The 17858-nt window shown below is 32.5% G+C and overlaps 1 long non-coding RNA gene across 2 annotated transcripts in view; it reads right to left on the bottom strand.

Annotated features, from left to right (window-relative positions):
• The window catches only part of LOC147078993 (uncharacterized), a 277623-nt gene that overhangs the window by 82085 nt on the left and 177680 nt on the right, over positions 1-17858 (bottom strand). For both annotated transcript variants that reach the window (XR_015071326.1, XR_015071327.1), the window contains exon 4: positions 11065-11139. This is a non-coding gene — a long non-coding RNA (uncharacterized LOC147078993). The remainder of the gene's footprint in view (positions 1-11064; positions 11140-17858) is intronic.

Here is a 17858-nt window from a genome sequence, read left to right as displayed (position 1 = left end):
ATTATAAACAGCAAAAATTTAATGAAGTTATATTTCTCATTTTCATAATAATACTGGCAATAAATATAATTGTGAAAATAATGCAGTTGTTATTCATATTTATTTATATATATTATGACAATATAAAATGTATGTATGTACGTAATAATATAATCTCGGTGTAAACCTAAAGAATTTGGGTATCAACACGTACTGCACTGTACACATAAAAAAGTCAATATATATTTTTTGAACCGAGTTGAATTAGAAAACACGGCTTTTGCTTGCCATCCTAGATCTCTAACCAATAAGCTACGAACTCAACTAACATCCTTGCAGATATTTCAAATTATATCAACAAATAGCTACCATAGTATGTAAGATTTAAATGGTGGTAATAATATTAATTATTCATAGATGGGGCTAGGATTCTTTCAAATTTAGTTTTGACGTCTTTATAAGTACCTAGTTACTAAGTTCTTACTAATTTAATTATTTCTGAAAAGTGAAGATGAATAAACCATTTTTCATTAAAAATTTAAAAAAAATCTTTTATTACATCCAAATTATTCGCGCATATTAATAATTATTAACCAATTAGTTAATCCAACGATTTTTAGTAAGCAGTACGTATTACCACCTTTTGGGTTATTTTATCAAGCGAAAACTGACATATTATAGTGAAACCTTGTGAAATATTATAAAATTTACCAATTAGGTTTCAATATAATTTCTTTTTATTATGACGTAAATCGTGCGTCACTGATTTTAACCCTTTCTCTGTGCAATTGAATTAAGAATGCGAAAAGCACTCGCGGTTCCGCCCAAAAGATTAATATAGATATTAGATAATTTAATGAAGGGGTTAATCATTCAAAAAATCGTTTGCTTATGTTCATATACATTGGTGAATTGGAAGAGAAATCAAAATTAGGGATGCTTACAAAAAAATGATGAGTAGATGTTTCAGTAGTTACTTATGTATGCATGAAGTCTATATTGAATAAGATAACTAATTAGTTATAATATGTTGAGAAAGATTAAATTTATTTTACACTTTCAATTATTGATAAATTGCGCTACTTATTACGAGTTGCATGAAGCCTAAATTAATGTAGGATAATTATTATCCATATATCAATATTCCAAGATATGAATGCAAAATGTGGTGTTTGTTTAAATATATATTTATTTTTATGATATTATTAAATCCCAAACTTAAAGATCAATTCGTAAATTCGTAAAACGTATTATCGTAAAGATAATTAATTAAATAGTAACCGTCTAGTCATAATAAGGATTTACCTAGAAATTATTCCCCTAAACGGAGACTACATTTACCAAAAAGCGCTCATACATGCTGTGATACGGACGCCATCTTGAAAAATGATGGAAAATATTAATTAGTTTGTAGCTATATCTCATTAACTGCTAAAATATTTAAAATGTTAATGTAAAGGTAGTTGTATTAATTATTACAGTGCTCTAATATTATTTGTTATTTAAAAAATAAAAATGCATGCTTAACTCACTCAAGTGATACACCAAAATAAATTAAATTATTTTGAAAACAACAGAAAATAACTTTTTTCCTACGAATATGCAAAGTTTTTTAATGTCCCCCAATCAAAATAAAATTTAAGCCACCAGACGTCACTGGGTCTATAAAGTGTGTTTATTTAAAACTTGTTTTCATATCATCATCATCATTATCAGCCGGGGTCAATCCTGTGGGTGGATGAAGGCCTCCTCAAGCTTTCTCCAACTCTCTAGGTCCTGTGTCGTTCGCTGGCACGTATTTCCGCCAAACTTTACCAGTTCGTTAATCCAGCGGCTTTTAGGGCGGCCCTGTGGCCGTTTCATGCCCCTTGGGTACCACTGGATGACGGCATTTGTCCAGCGGCCGTCCTTTCGGCGAGCAATGTGCCCCGCCCATTTCCATTTCAGCTGTTTGGCAACGTCTATTACATCGCGTACTCCTGTCTGCTTCCTAACCCATTCGTTTCTATTACGGTCCCTTTGCGTGATGCCCAACATACACCTCTCCATGCCTCGCTGTGTGACTCTTAACCTTTGGACATCTCTCGTGTTGAGGGTCCACGTCTCGCAGCCATACGTGAGTACGGGTAGCACACATTGGTTGAACACCCTACGCTTAATACATAATGGTAGGTCACTCTTGAAGATACTATTCAGACGTCCGAAAGCACTCTATCCCAGCTTTGTTCTTCGAACAATTTCGTCGTGCATGCTTCCGTCTATGGACACCTGCTGTCCGAGATAATTTCGAGATGTTTTCATTTAACTGTATGTATTTATTTCATATAACTGTATGTATTAAAAATCTATACATACAATCAAAAATTCATGTTATTAACATAAGATAAGAGAAAATCCTTTAAAAGACTGTAACTACATTTACATTGTTATTATTGTGAGTGAAGTAAATTCTGTACGATGTTTGTTGTGTAAAAATACAGCACTTCGTTTTCCAACGATTTAAATCGTCTGTATGGCGTTAAATTCTTGAATCGTGAATAAATAAATTTGCAACCGAGAAGCGTAGAACTGTGTACAATCAATGGACGTTTCGCCGATGTAAATATTTTCCTAGGGAGATAATTTGGCCGATTTCTTTCGTTCGGCGTCTCGGCGATTCGAATCATTTCCCAATATTGCCAATCGTGATTATTTTCTACATTACACCAACTGACTGACTGTGACAGAAATTTACGATAAAAACAGCCACACCACGCCGATATTTTAAACTCAGTAGCGTGCTCACAACAATACATACTAATTAATTAATTTATTTTTTATTTTTATTTGTGTCTTAGTTTAAACATCACAACAGGCCGTGAATCCCAATTAGAGTGGCAAAACCCCCAGGCTGGAGGAATTTACATATTAGATTATGTAAATATATGTTGACCTCACCGGATCGAACCCAGAACTCTCGGATGGAAGGCGAGCGTCTTACGCATTGGATCACAAGAGCCGCCAAAACCGACTGTTTTAGTGTACTAATTTTTATGCTTCTTTTCTTCTTTTCTTTCGACCATGTCCGATCCTAATAAGATCATATGGGCCTCCACAGAGTAGAGGTTTGTATTGACAGATTTTGTTTTTTACGAGAAATGGATGTCAGCCACTTGCTCAACCTATTAGGTCCATACCCTGACACACACGAATTGAAAAACAATATGTGTACTTGCCGGACCCAGGATTCGAACCTGGGACCCACGGCGTGATAGTCCAACGACTAAGCTGCGCGGCCACCGTGGGCGTTAATTTTTATGCGTATTAGATTGAAAATCATGTTAATATTAATAATTTTCACGCTTGATGAGCATCATTGTAACACGAAACAATCGTAAAAAAGTCAGATATGCAATTATTGGATATGCTGCCCCTGTCTTTTGACGTATATAACATTGTATATACGTATCTTTGACTATATAATATCCATAAATAAGTACATAACGTAGTTTAACTATGGAATTATAATACTATCCTTTAACAGGTAGTTTTTTTCTTAATTGAAGTCATTTTCAGGACACAACTCTAGAACGCTAGAAATCAAAAATTTTAGCTGTTAAAATGAAAATGCCACCAGAATATGTAAAATAATAAACATATTGACTAAATCAAATAACAACTGTTGCTTGAATAAGTCACAACCTCATGTGCACTTAATAACGTAGGACAGCAATCAACTAACAACGTCGTCGATATGATGTCGATGTGTAACGATTAGCAACAGCTAGAAAATGCACCTTTATTTTGAGCAAACGCAAGACGTAGGCCATTCAGGATTTTCCCATTGTCTGTACGCGATCTCTCCTTGGTTCTACCACTTCTGCCTGATGCACTCACCAGTTTTACCAACGTAGTTTTAAAACCAGATAAGTAAGTACCTACTACTAAAGAACGATTTTGAAATACAAGGATATCTTGTGCTTGAAAGACAACGGGTTAAATACGATGAATATTTTTTGGTATTTTTCGTAATAAAACGTCTTGTAAAAATTCAAACATTTATTTAACAAATTAACTGAAAATATTTTTATCTTTATTTATAAGTAAAATTCCTTTTTGAAAAGTATTTCAATGTCTTCTTAGTATAAATTTATTAAGCTTGGAAAGCAGTTTCCGTCGTATCCGGTATTTTATGAAATATGTTTAAGTATGTAGGTATACCAGTATACCTACTTAATAACTTTTGATACCGAAAAAATCCTTGTAGTACTTTGAATTTATTTTGTGATATGGAATCCATATTATATTTTTATTATAAATTTTCTTTACACTAAAACTGCTGTGGAAAATTATTAATTATGAAAAATAAAAATAAAAAAACAAAAAAAATTTACATTAACCAAATTTATTAATAACGTCATTGTGCTTGCGAATTTATTAGTTAATTTATTCACACAATATATCAGAATGTTGGATTCGTATTATAATTTTGAAAAACCTCAAAATAACTAGACCGTGTGGGATATTTACTCACATCACCCACAGTCCGGGTGAGTATTCTTTTGCTGTTAGCCATCCGTGTACGACTAACGTGAATTATTTCGTCACTGTTCTGGCAGAAGACACTAATTCGAAAAAATGACATATTGAGTTAGTTATACCAAAATATTCCTTATTTCAAACTATACCGTCTGTAAACCTTCTTAATAAATAAACAGTCTTTATTTTAAAGTCATTCTTTTTTCGATTACTTCATAAATTCACATGATAGACCAATTCAAACATTTTAACAACTTCAAAGTCAAATTACTCAAAACTAGTATTTTCCAGTTAGTGTGTTCTGCCAGAACAGAGACGGTTTATAATAACTATGCCATCGACAATTCAAATTCTGCAAAGGAAACAAAATTGGCAGTAAAGAAATGAAATAATTATTAATATTATCATTTAGTAAATTTAATTTAAAAAAAATAGCATTTAAAAAATACTTAAATATAAAATTTGGATTACCTATCCTTAGCCATATTTTAATCCTTGATTTAAATCACAAATAAGGTCACGATAATTCAGAGGAGTTTGAAATACCTGTGATAGGATAGTTATTAGGAATTATTCACAAAAAAGATATGGAGATTGCACAAAAATAGAGATGTGTGTTTATGTCCTACTGGGGTCAAATAATTTTTCAGGCATTTCCTTATATGTATATTTATAAAGATTTTCACGTTTATGTTGTTTTGGCAATACTTTAATTTTAATGGTTTTTCTGGTGCGCCATTGAAAGGGCGCGATTTCAATGACGACAGATTTTCGATCGGACACTTTTCGAATCGTTAATAGCGCCGCAGCACGGGAAATTCGTAAGGGGAAAAGCGGAATCATAATATCCGAGACACAAAAAAAAAAATGAATAAATTAAATCGAAAGAATGAAGAAAATTTATTCTAATAGCACGGCGACAACTCTCGACAAACAACTCTCCATACCTAATGAAAAATGCATTAACTTAAAAGTATTTGTTTGAAAATATTAATATGAGTGCAGTTGATATGGAAAAAAATCATTGTAAAAAAATCGCTTTGAAGTAAAATTATACAAAGTTTTGAAAGTAAAGTGAAGTGGCGTAGGTAGGTACTATATGACCAATTGGGAGGGCGATAACTATGTTCAACGAAATTCCTTCGGGTGGTGATACATTCCACCTACGTGAGGATGAGTATACCTAGGTGGACGTTGTTTTATAAATTCTTAAAATAGGGTCTGCTTAACTCATCCGGTGTACTTCCTTGTACCTATCTAATTTATATTTTTTGTATGTACACATTTCTACTGTTTAATAACTTACTATTTATGTCTATTCTGATCTATCTCTTTTTTATGTAATACTGTTTTATATTTCTTTGTTTCTAAATATCATGTTGTGAACGTCTTAAACTTATAATTTGTGATGTCCACAATATTTTAAAAATAAATAAATTGAAATTAAAATAAGAAGGAAATATGGTAACATTATGAACTAACTACCCCCTCCAACTTCACCACACGTAGTAGGGCACGCTTATTCTTCTATCTTTTCTTTCGACCATGTCAAATCCTAATATGATCATATGGGCCGCCACACTGTAGAGGTTTGTATTAACAGATTTTATTTTGACGAGAAATATATGTCAGCCACTTGCTCAACCTGTTAGGTCCTACTCTAACTCATACACATATTGAAAAACAATATGTGTACTTGCCAGACCCAGGATTCGAACTGGGACCCACGACGATATAGGCCAACGCTTAAGCCGCGCGGCCATCGTGCGAGACGATGGCCACACTTATTACTTATGTTAATTAATTCCATAAGTATTGTATTGCCATGGTATAAATTTTTTCCCACATTCTGGAAAGTATGGTTGAATATATTTGGCGCTCGTCAAGAGAAGTACTCTAAAATGGCTGAATTAGAAACACTAATCGAAGACGCTTTTATAACCCGCTAGAAGAATGGAAGAAAGGATGTCAATATATAATCTACATTTAAGAAGATTATAATATGAAGAATGATCGATGTATTAATATTATTTTTGACGTGATTTAATAAATATGTTCAAACCTACATGTATAATATAGTTTCCTTTCAAACCCAAGTTAATTGCTATGATAAGGCTTGAAACGCAATTTTGTTTAATATAATTAATATATTCGGGTTAATAATACTTAGTTTACCGTATGACTATATTATTATATAAGTTGTTTTATTTCAATTTAGTTATACGAGGTAGGTTATGTAATGATTTTACTTTATTTAGTATAAGTAAGTAAGTACCGTAATTACTATAATATAACATAATATCTCATTTATATTTTATATTCCATTATATTCCAACTGACATATTATAATAATGTATTATTATTTAAAAACTTATTGCATTTGGGGTTAATTCCTAATTACAACATTGACTATATTTTTTACTTGACATGCAGCGACATCCTGTTTCCGCCTTCGTACAGTGGTGAGACAGTACCTAGTTCTACAGCTTGCATCGCCCTGCCTTATGGGAGGGACGCTGGAATATGATATCTGAATAGGTTTCATTGTTTACAGAAATTTCGCACACTCATTTTTTCGCTTTTCATGATTTTTTCAATGTCTCTCTCTCTCTCTCTCTCTCTCTCTGTTTTTTTCCTTCATTTACGTTCATCTAAAATGTTGCAAATAATTAAGAGAGTAATTATTTGTCTTCTTCTTATTTGTCCATATCTATTTTTTTTTCAATAATCCGTTATTAAGAATTAGTTTCAACGTCGAACTCCACTATTTTGAGGTAACATTTAGTACCGCTTATATAGGTTAACAGATGAAAAGCAACATCTATCTGGGACAATAAGTGTTTATAGATGGATGTATATTTAATGAAATTGTTCGCAGAGTAAAGCTAGACTGGAGTGCTTTTGGCCGCCTGAATAATGTCTTCAAAAGTTACCTTCAACTGTGCCTAAAGCGCAAAGTGTTCAAACAGTGTGCGCTTCCCGTGATCACATATGCGTGTGAAACGTGGACCCTAAGTAAAAGAGAGATCCAGAAACTTAGAGTAGCACAACGTGGTATGGAGAGGTGCATGCTGGGCATAACGCGAAAGGACAAAAAGAGGAATGACTGGATAAGGAAACAGACAAGGGTTTACGATGTAATAGAGATTATTAAAAGCCTTTAATGAAGATGGGCTGGACACATAGCTCAAAGAAAAGACAATCGTTGGACAAATCTAGTCATCAAGTGGTATCCAAGAAGAACAAAACGTCCGCAAGGTAGACCTAGAGGCCGCTGGATCGATGAAATGATAAAGTTTTGCGGAAGTACGTGGCAACGTTATACACAGGACCGAGAGAAGAGGAAGCAGCTTGAAGAGGCCTTCATCCAGCAGTGGATAGATTCAGGCTGATGATAATGATGATATAGGTTATATTACGAAAAATCCCAAGTAATAATATATTTTTATTATTTTTCAAATCTTAAGTTTTTGTAATGTTTGCACATATTTTGTTTTCTATTTCAGAGCCGCACACTTTCAATTTCTGACGCAATATTTTAAATTTGACGTCAAATAGATTGGTATTACTTTCCGTTGTCTCGCATTTGAGAGAGGCTCTCCGACAAAAATTTTCTTCGCTCCATTTTCGAGCATTTCCCACTTGTTTTCCTTTATTAATTTACAGCAATTGAAAATTCGACGCTTTGCGTGATTTTAATAGATACGGTTAAAACACAAACCGTTTTCATGAATTATTCAATGTTCAATCTAAGGTTAGAATGTGGTATTCTAATAATTATTATTTAGTTACAATTAATGCTAATTTTTCAATGTAGGTTTAGTTCAGAGTGTGCCAATAATAATAAATTTATAAAATCACTAGGAAGCATCTCAGAAACTTAGGCCCGTTTCAGACGGGACACCGGTGTCGCGCTCGTATATAATAAGGAGGTCTTTGTATTCGAATAAAGGGGACTTTGTATTATGTTTATGAACGCCCCAGAGCTAATTAGTCAACGCGTGTCCGGTACACTTTTCCGTCGGCCGCTAAATTCTCAAGCCGCCGGTACACTTGTTCTACGCAGCCAGTTTTATGTTCTAAATTCGAATCATAATAAGACTCACAACAACTCACCAAAGTTTCATCGCAATCGGATGAATAGTATAGGAATGCATACGGGATAGACAGACAGACAGACAGACAGACATTCATTTTTATATTAGCTTTGGGACGTTCATAAACATAATACAAAGGCCCGTCTATATTATATCGATCGTGACACCGGTGTCCCGTCTGAAACGGACCTTAATAACGACTGTTTAATCTGCAAACCAGCCAACCGCACTTCTGACCAAAAAGGAGATTTATTTTGTAAACCATGTTTTCCTAAACTTAAAAAGAAATGCATTATTGTTCTTCACACAAAACACCCAACTGCAGGTGCCAAATTTCCGTTCTTTATATATGAAAGTGAAGCTAAAACAGTGTATTAATTCATGGTGCAGCTTATTTGAAAACAAAAACAAGTCCAAGTGTATTTTTGAAATTGTTGAATTCCGGTCGATAGTTAAATTATTATGTTTTTCCTCCTTCCTGAATAATTTACCCAAATGGAGATGGCCGGTTTGCAGATTAGGCAGTCGATATTCGAAAAAAAATCTTGAAAAAAAAATTGGTGCTGTACAGGACTCGTACCTCATTCCGGCCAACGTACTTTACCAATTTAGCCATCTGCGCCCTAATTGATTACGAAAAATTTGACTAATAATCCATATAACTGAAGCACTTCTCAAATTTAGCTAATATTGGCAATATGAATTGAATGCGATTTGAATCAAAGTTCCAATAATAGTTACTTACCTTTACAAAATATTGTATTAAATTCAAGTAGTGAATTATTCAGTCATAATAAAAATAGTATAAATAATTGTATATTTAACTTCAATGTTATTTGAATGTAATAATCGTGGTTTGCTATTTATTTTAATAATTTATCTATTATCATATTTAAGTCGTGTGTTAATTAATTAATTAATTTAATAACTAAAATATAGCACAATATTATGTGTCAAATACTAATTCCACATAATCGGTGTAATTAGTTTCAATAGGAATTTATTTGAGAATATTTTATTGAAGCGAACTAAAGCGGTCCTAATAGCTATATACCTACTAAGTTATGTAAGATAATAAAATTATTACATATTGAGATTTATTATAATATAAAAAAATCATAATTTTGAAAAACTTTAGAAACATGGGACCAAGTGGGACTTGAACTCAAATCTTAATGGGCGTCTCACGTGGGCAAAGTCGATGCGAACGCGATCGCGATGCAGTTTGAAGCGATACGATCCAAAACGATGCGAAGCGGCGCCATTGTCCTACGTGTAGCTGAGTCACCATCGCAGATTTATACAATTTGTTTATTACCATGGTAACGCCTAGAAATATTTAGATGTATGTAAATAATTACCTCTTATGTTTATTATAAAATTGTTACCATGGCGACGCCAACACCGCCGCGCCGCGTCCACTTCGCGCAAAAATATCAAACCGTTTGATCGCGTCGTTGAAGCCCCGCACCGCTCGCTGGGTATTATCTGCACGTAGACCACTACAGGTAGCGTTGACGTTGGTGTTTGATATTTTCATGCCGCGCCGCATCGCGTCGCATTCGCATTGACTTCGCCCACGTTAGACGCCGCGTTACATTTTCCAGGTGAGCATGTTTGCTTCCAAGCTATCGATCGTCTATGTTTTATGCGAAATATTTCTTATAACCACGTTTTTAATTGATATACTTCAAAATACGCAAATCAGGAGGGAATTTGAGTAGTTTTATATAGGTACCTCAGTTATTAGCCAAAAGTAGTTATATGCTTAATTGCGAAAGCGGGTAGATTTTTTCTAAAATGCAGTTATCTTCCTGAGATTTTTTCTAAATTACGTTTATTCTAAAATAAAGAACCTAATATTCTTAAACCTATATTCAATATTGAATTATAATAAAAAAAAACAATATCTTTCTACCACGAATAATTATTTTCAATTGTTACAACATCAATAAAGTGATTAACTAGTAGGTATTTGAGTAGTTGACGGTTTTAAATGAATATTTGAAATGAAATATATATGCCTATTAAATTTAGCGTCTATCATATAAAATATTTAATTATAACAAATATGATATGTATTTTTAATCATCTTGAATATCATAACCGTTGAATTATTTCTTTACAAAGTCTAATCTAACTATGTAATAGATATGTTCAAATTCTGAATAAATGTCAAAAGTTCCACATAATTTATATTGTAATATAAATAATAATTCCATTTAATAAAAAGAAGCCTCACTGAGGACAAAAGCTCTCGAACTTCCGCCATCAGTGAAGAGTAGTTATAAAAGACTCGGAGTTCATTTCTTAAGCAATCCACTGAAGCCCTTAATATGCAGCTAGATCAATATTCAATCCGGCGTCCCCACTTTTCATACAAACAGAATTCATTTCGCATATTTCCGCTGGGAGGCGAGGTTAGGATTTAAAAGAAATTTTAGGTAACGAATGATAGAAGCGAACTGACCTTTTATGGTTTAGTGACACCGCAAAATATCGGTATTCCAAGATATCTTATCTCGACGTAGAAGCAGGAAGGTAACTGAAAAAAAATAGTAAAAATACATTTTTAATTATTTTTTTTATTTAATGTACTTAAACAAATCATAATATGGTTTAAAAATAGCACCACCAAACAATAGTAATTGTCACGTAAGCAAATGATTCATACCAAACAAACTAATTTCTATTCTACGACTGAAAATTCACACGATTTAATTCTTTATTAAACACACTTACATAATTTGAAATATCTTAGAGGCATACCCATTAGAAAAAATATAGGACGCAGGTGGCTAATTTGTAAAGTACATCGCCGTAATCCAATGGATGCAAGTTCAAGTCCTGTCTGATGCCATACTTTTTTTGTAATAGGTATGTATCTGAGGTGTTTTCAAATAATGGATTATAGAGCATCGGAAAAGAAGAACATATAAGTGATTTTGCGAAAATCGGTTTTAGTTTAAACTTTGTAACTGATAAAACGAGTCATTAATTTATGTGTAGATATACTGTCGAATAGGGAATCCAATCCCGAGCCAAAATTCTGATCCCGGGATTTCGGGATTACAATTTGACAATCCCGGGATCCCGGGACTGGTCCCGGGATTGGCAAATAACATTGATAAAATCGGTCAAAAATAAATCTAGTATAATTTATACTATTTAAGACATTTATTGTTATTATTGTATACGTTCAATCTTGGAAATACACAAGTTTAATGGAGTAAATAATATTGTAATATAAATAATAATGTGAATTTAATATGAGATTGATGTTTCTGATAGTAAAGACATAATTAATAGATTAGCGAGTTTTAAAATAGAAAAGCAAATAATCATGGCGTACTTATGGCCTTTCCGCATCATAAATATAATTAGTCAGCCAAATATGAAACTGCCGTAAAACGTATGATATCATGGTAGAATTACTTTGTTAAAAGTGCGAAGCATTGTTTTTTTCCAATCTTTCTCATTTTTAATAATTCATGTGAAAAAACAAAATGAATCGGCATCCTACACATGGGTATAAATCAAACTTCATTCAAACTCAGTTTATTTTTAATGTATTTATTTTTTATTAAAAGTATTTTTTCTGTTTTATTTTCGCTTTTATTTTATTTTCCATAAAAATTGATAAAAAAATCAATCCCGTAATCCCGGGATTATGTTTATCAATCCCGGGATTCATAGGTATCAAAAATAGCTCGGGATCCCGGGATCCCGGGATTCGGGATCCCGGGATTGGAATCCCTACTGTCGAACAATTTCAACGTGTTAAAACAGTGAACTAATAAGCCCCTCCTGTTTTAACCGTACTTCGACTGCAACGACTTCCGGTTATCGACGCGAGTCCACGTGTTAAAACTGTGAACTAACAAGCCTCTCCTATTTAGTTAATCGCCCTTCGACTCCAGCGACTTCCGGTTATTGCCTAGATCTTCTTGTCGGACAGTACTTATATACCCGTCCACGATGGTCGAGCGGTAACGTGTTGGCTTATCATGTCGCGGATCCCGGGTTCGAATCACGGCTTTGGAAAATTCACATAGGTATTGTTTTTGATGTGCGTTTGGATCCAGGTATATACCGAATATGTAAAGCAAATAGCTAACATTTTCTCGTAAAAACCACAATCTATTAATACAACCTCGACACTGTGGAGGCCCATATGATTTTTTTAGAATCTAATATAGTGATGTAATGTAAAATATTTATATAAACAGCAATCTACGGGTACAATTATAATTATGACACCACATATTTGGAGACTCCTTTCTAGATTCAGATTCCTTTCATTTGAGATTTTTGCAGAGGGGACAATATTTCTAGCTACGCCATTTGAGACCGCCGAAAGGGTATCATCGCATAGAGACCTAATTCCCATATAACACAAAGAAGTGAACTGAACCAGTATCGAGCTACCTTATAGCAAATACAATCAAAGTTGGCTGAATAATTGGTATGAATATCATAGTTTTGGATATTAAAAGTGTAATATACCGAACCTAAATTTATTGTAAATTAGAGTAAGATTATTATGCTAAGATATCTTTAAAATAATTTGTTAGGATATTATGTTTTATTAAATTAAATGCACATAGTGCTAATAGCATTAGGACCGGAGACTAATAATAATGTCACTTGACTAGCTGTGAACATACTGTGGTTATACTGCCCTTCTAAGGAAGAAGACAGTAACTCGCAAATTTTGTGAAATTGAGTTGTGAATACCATCCGTATTATCACTAATATACCATTACAATCCTTAGTGAAAAAATAGACATCTTCTAAAATAATATATATTTTTTAGCAAAAAGGCAGTAATTGCACCTATTCATTACAGTTACTGCTTGTTTATTATTACTTTGTTTGTATTTTAACATCCTACTAATAAAACTTACCACCGTTTTTTAATAATTCACAGTACTAAAGTTTGAAAAAAAACACATTATGTCATTTATCTCGAAAGTGTGTGAGTCAGTTACTGCCTTCTTCCTTAGAAGGACAGTATAACGGCCACCTGTATATTTTTCAGTAGCAAACGTGGCCAATACCAAACATGGTAGGCAACCAAAGCGGATGTCACCTGAGATCAAAGCAAAAAGTCGTGGACGCAGAGTGAGAGGAGATGGGTCAACTCCAGAGCAGTAAAGTTAGACAAACAAGAGATTTTCGAGATTCGGCGACAGAATTCGCATTTTATTATTTTGTTTTTTTACGCTCAGTTTTGATCTATTCAGATCGAGAACCATCACTCGGGTTTCTGACATTCGGCACGTCGATAGCTCTGCCAACTATCATACAACCGTTGTTTTTTTTTATGACCGTAGTCATAAATCCTAGCATCCTCATCATTGATCTTCACATATGACAGAATCACCAGGAGCCACGTCAGGGTAGTTAATCGCACTGGAGTATCATACTGCATAAAGAAAACTGATACTTAAGTGAAACAGTGTATTACTAAAACGTACAAATCCGCTGTATAATTTTACGTAATCCACCCCTTGCAAGGATTCCACCATTGGAGATGTAATAAGAATAATTATTATTATGAACCTTCAACCTTGCCTGTCTTTTGAAGAGCGATTTGTATGGGAAGTTATCCGGCCGTTTACAGTCCCACCGGATAATATTATTGTACAAGCGAATATATTCCACTGACGTGCGTAAAACACCTCCATATTTCATAATTTAACACACATAAAAATATGTTTAACACTTCTTCTATATAGATATATTATAAAATTCAAGACGATTCTAAAAAAAAATTATCGGATTGTTATTTTATATAAAAAAAACCCTTGTATCTACCACCAACAGCGGCGATTTTATTTAACGCAGCTGATGCGATCGATTCGTCGAAATAATTGAAAGTATTGTATTATATTGCTAAATTATTCATGACTTTCTCATGAATTGAATACCTACCTAAATATAAATTAATGTCACATTCAATAATAATATTTTTAAGTTACATGACGTGATTCTAGGAATGAGATCCATTGATATTTTGAATAGGTACGTTCACAGTTAGAAATTATGATTTTTATTTATTTTATATCGTGGTGGTCTCAAAATCAGTGAGTGCCTCGGGTTTCGCCGACATATACCCGCCACTGCCTACCGAGTAAGGAAAATTATCATAATTAAATTAAAATAATACTATGAAATGGAAATTTAAAATGATTTTCTTTAACGTATTTATTTAATGACTATAATATGGTAAAGAGTCACACCTGTTTTCAGATTTGACCAAAAAGAGCCTACCTACGTGAATAATGTTTTTTATCTTAAAATTTGATTTAGATACATCATTGATAATAATATGAGTACCTAATAATACATTGAACCAATAAGATAAGAAATTCTTTCAACGAATAAGCGTTTTATAAAGATTTGATTTTAAATAAAACACTTTAAAATGTAAATTATTATCGATAAAATAAATGGTCTCTAACTGAAAACACCGTATTTTCCGCTAGGTACCTCTGGTAGGTAGAACATACACATTAATACTCTCCTATCAATAATAACTCCAATCGATACGCATTTAGAATTTTTATGTCACGAGACGACGTGTCGTGCACGAAGTGATTATTAATTCAATTAATTCGGCACTCCACTGGCGCGCGGTCATTTATTATTATCTTCCGTAATGACTGGAATTTTGTATCTTTTGTTACTTTGAACCTCACTCAAAATGTAGCCTTTATTTTGCAGGTATCATTTTTACGGATATCATTGTTACTTTATCTATCTCCCGTTTATTACGAATGCTAATGCGCAAAATATCCAACGAATTCAATTTCATTATATTTACCGTACAAAACAATGAATTTCAATTATTATTATTGTTCTCTGTTATGAAAATGGTCACGTTTAATAAAAAGATAAACAAAATTTGTCAGTCGGAAGAAGAAATTTTAAATTGTATTCAGAGTAAACGTTTTAAAATCAAATAATTAAATACCCATTGCGTTATAAGTAGGTACCAAAAAAGTGTTGACACTAATAAATAATTCCCATTTCATTTTAAATAATGTTACCACAAATCTTTACAAAAAGCTTTACAAACTAAACGATATCAAATAAACATGAATAAAAATTACTTTTAAACTAAAATTTACTAACATGATTTTAACAATTTCTGAATATTTGAAATAGCAAACTATTGCATAGGCAGAAGGTAATTGTTTAATTACATATTTGATCCACTATTTTAAAGCACACATATCCAAAATACAAAATTTTGGAAATTTCAAAAATATATTTGAAAGGATTTATTTATGCAGTCCTAAAATGAAATACCTAATAATAGATTCAATAATGGTTTTTAATGAATAATTAATAGAAATTAAAAAAAACTGATTACAAGAACAGAAAATGAAAGCGACGGCTTACGCTAGTGATTCCCAAAGAGGGGACAATAAGGTAAGGTTGTTCAAACGAGGCAAATAATACAATTTTATACCACCTACGCATGAACTAATATCTCTGGAAAACTGTAAAATACAGTTGTTTGAAGTTATTTTTTTCCGTTTTTCTGTTTACAATTCTATTCGTGTTCTACATATAAATTACTTAATTGTAACGATCAATATAGATTATTTTTTAAATAAAAAGAAATACAGATATACTTCTAAACCGAATGAACAGCTCTACAGTAAAAACTATGCATATCAGACACATGAGTACGTTTATATGCGTAAAGCAAGTACTTTAGGCTTTTTCTAATATGTGATTTTAAGTAGTAAAACATCTTTATAGTTAATGCAAAATCTTCACATTTAAAATTTTTTTTCACTTGTACACATTACTATGTGATATTGAATATGATTAGTTATGTTTGTAAAAAAATAAATTCAAAATTTGTTTTTTATTCAAATTTAATTTTCAATGTAGGATTGTAGGCTGAGAAAAAATTAAATTTGAGAAACTCTGACTTACCTACACCAAATTTTAATATGGTGAATGTATGCGCATTGAATTTTAACCTTATTATTAATAGGAAAAGGCAACTAAGTGTGATAGAAATTGAAGCTTTGTTATATTTATATTAATATGTGACTGGAGAAAATAAATTTATAAAAGAATTTAAGATTTAATTAAGATAAATTAAAAAAGGTTTTTTCTTATCACCTGTCATTTTTAATAAAACAACAAGAAAACGTGCATACTGTCTCTGATAATCATTTACAAAACCACGGCCTTCTATTGCACTAATTTATTTGAGACGCAACATGAATCTCATTGGTATGACATTCGGCAAAAAAAATATTTTTGCCTACGGACATTTTCGTAGCATTATTTTTTCTGTAGAGCAATCGTTCTCACCCTCCTCTCTGCGGTGATACTTTCTCTCCGTCTCTTCACCAAAACACTGAATAATATATTTCGAAATGCTTCTCTTCTAAATGGAAACATCTAGCGGTGCATCATAGCATTTAACCTGCTGAACTTTAAAATTTACTGCAGATACAAATTTTCAATAAGTTTCAATACGTCATGTGTCTTTTTTTAAGTTTTAAAAGTTTTTTTTATATTATCACATGGATTACGTTTAGTTAAAATTACAATTAGACAAGCAAATATCACCAGGTGTGTACTGCCATCTACATTCGCATACGTCTTCACCCTGAGTTCCTCTCTCTGATACGTTTTTGTATGTGTATATTCTGTCTTTCTGAGATTTTGCATACCATCGCTAGACTTATTTACTTGTCAAACGGCGTCACATTGGTGATGGTTCTTCCTCATGTATATTTACATATTTTGATTAATCGTATATGTTGCCTAAAGATACAGTATATTACAGCACCTTACCCCTATTATAACTACCATTAAATCTCTTAGATAACACACTAATTTCACGAAACTCTAATCATTCGATATGCTATCACCCCACTTTAAGTATCTGTCAAGTTATGAAATATGAGAATATCATTTATATTCTTTCACGACCCGATTAAAAAAAATGATTCTTATGATTTTTCAAATTTAGAATTTGCATTTATATGTATATGTGTAATACGTTTTCTCCCTGTCTCGATCTTTCTTACTCGTTTTTATCTGTGTTCTCTTACACTTGAATATTTCGAAAGGTGAACTTATTGAACTACTGTGTTAAATTATGGGACGGAAGTAAACATCTGATCAAAAATTAACCGATGAAAAAGAATTTATAGACTTTGATCCAGAATGGATTTTCGTACATATATCACTGAAAAAATCTTGCCCTTTTTAAGGTCGTAGTGA

The sequence above is a fragment of the Rhyacophila brunnea genome, unplaced genomic scaffold (genome assembly GCF_057557595.1).
Source record: "Rhyacophila brunnea isolate RB1 unplaced genomic scaffold, BYU_Rbru_1.0 scaffold_10, whole genome shotgun sequence".
NCBI classification, from domain to species: Eukaryota; Metazoa; Arthropoda; class Insecta; order Trichoptera; family Rhyacophilidae; genus Rhyacophila; species Rhyacophila brunnea.
Note: the sequence above shows the minus strand (reverse complement) of the source record. Positions and strands in the feature narration are given on the sequence as shown.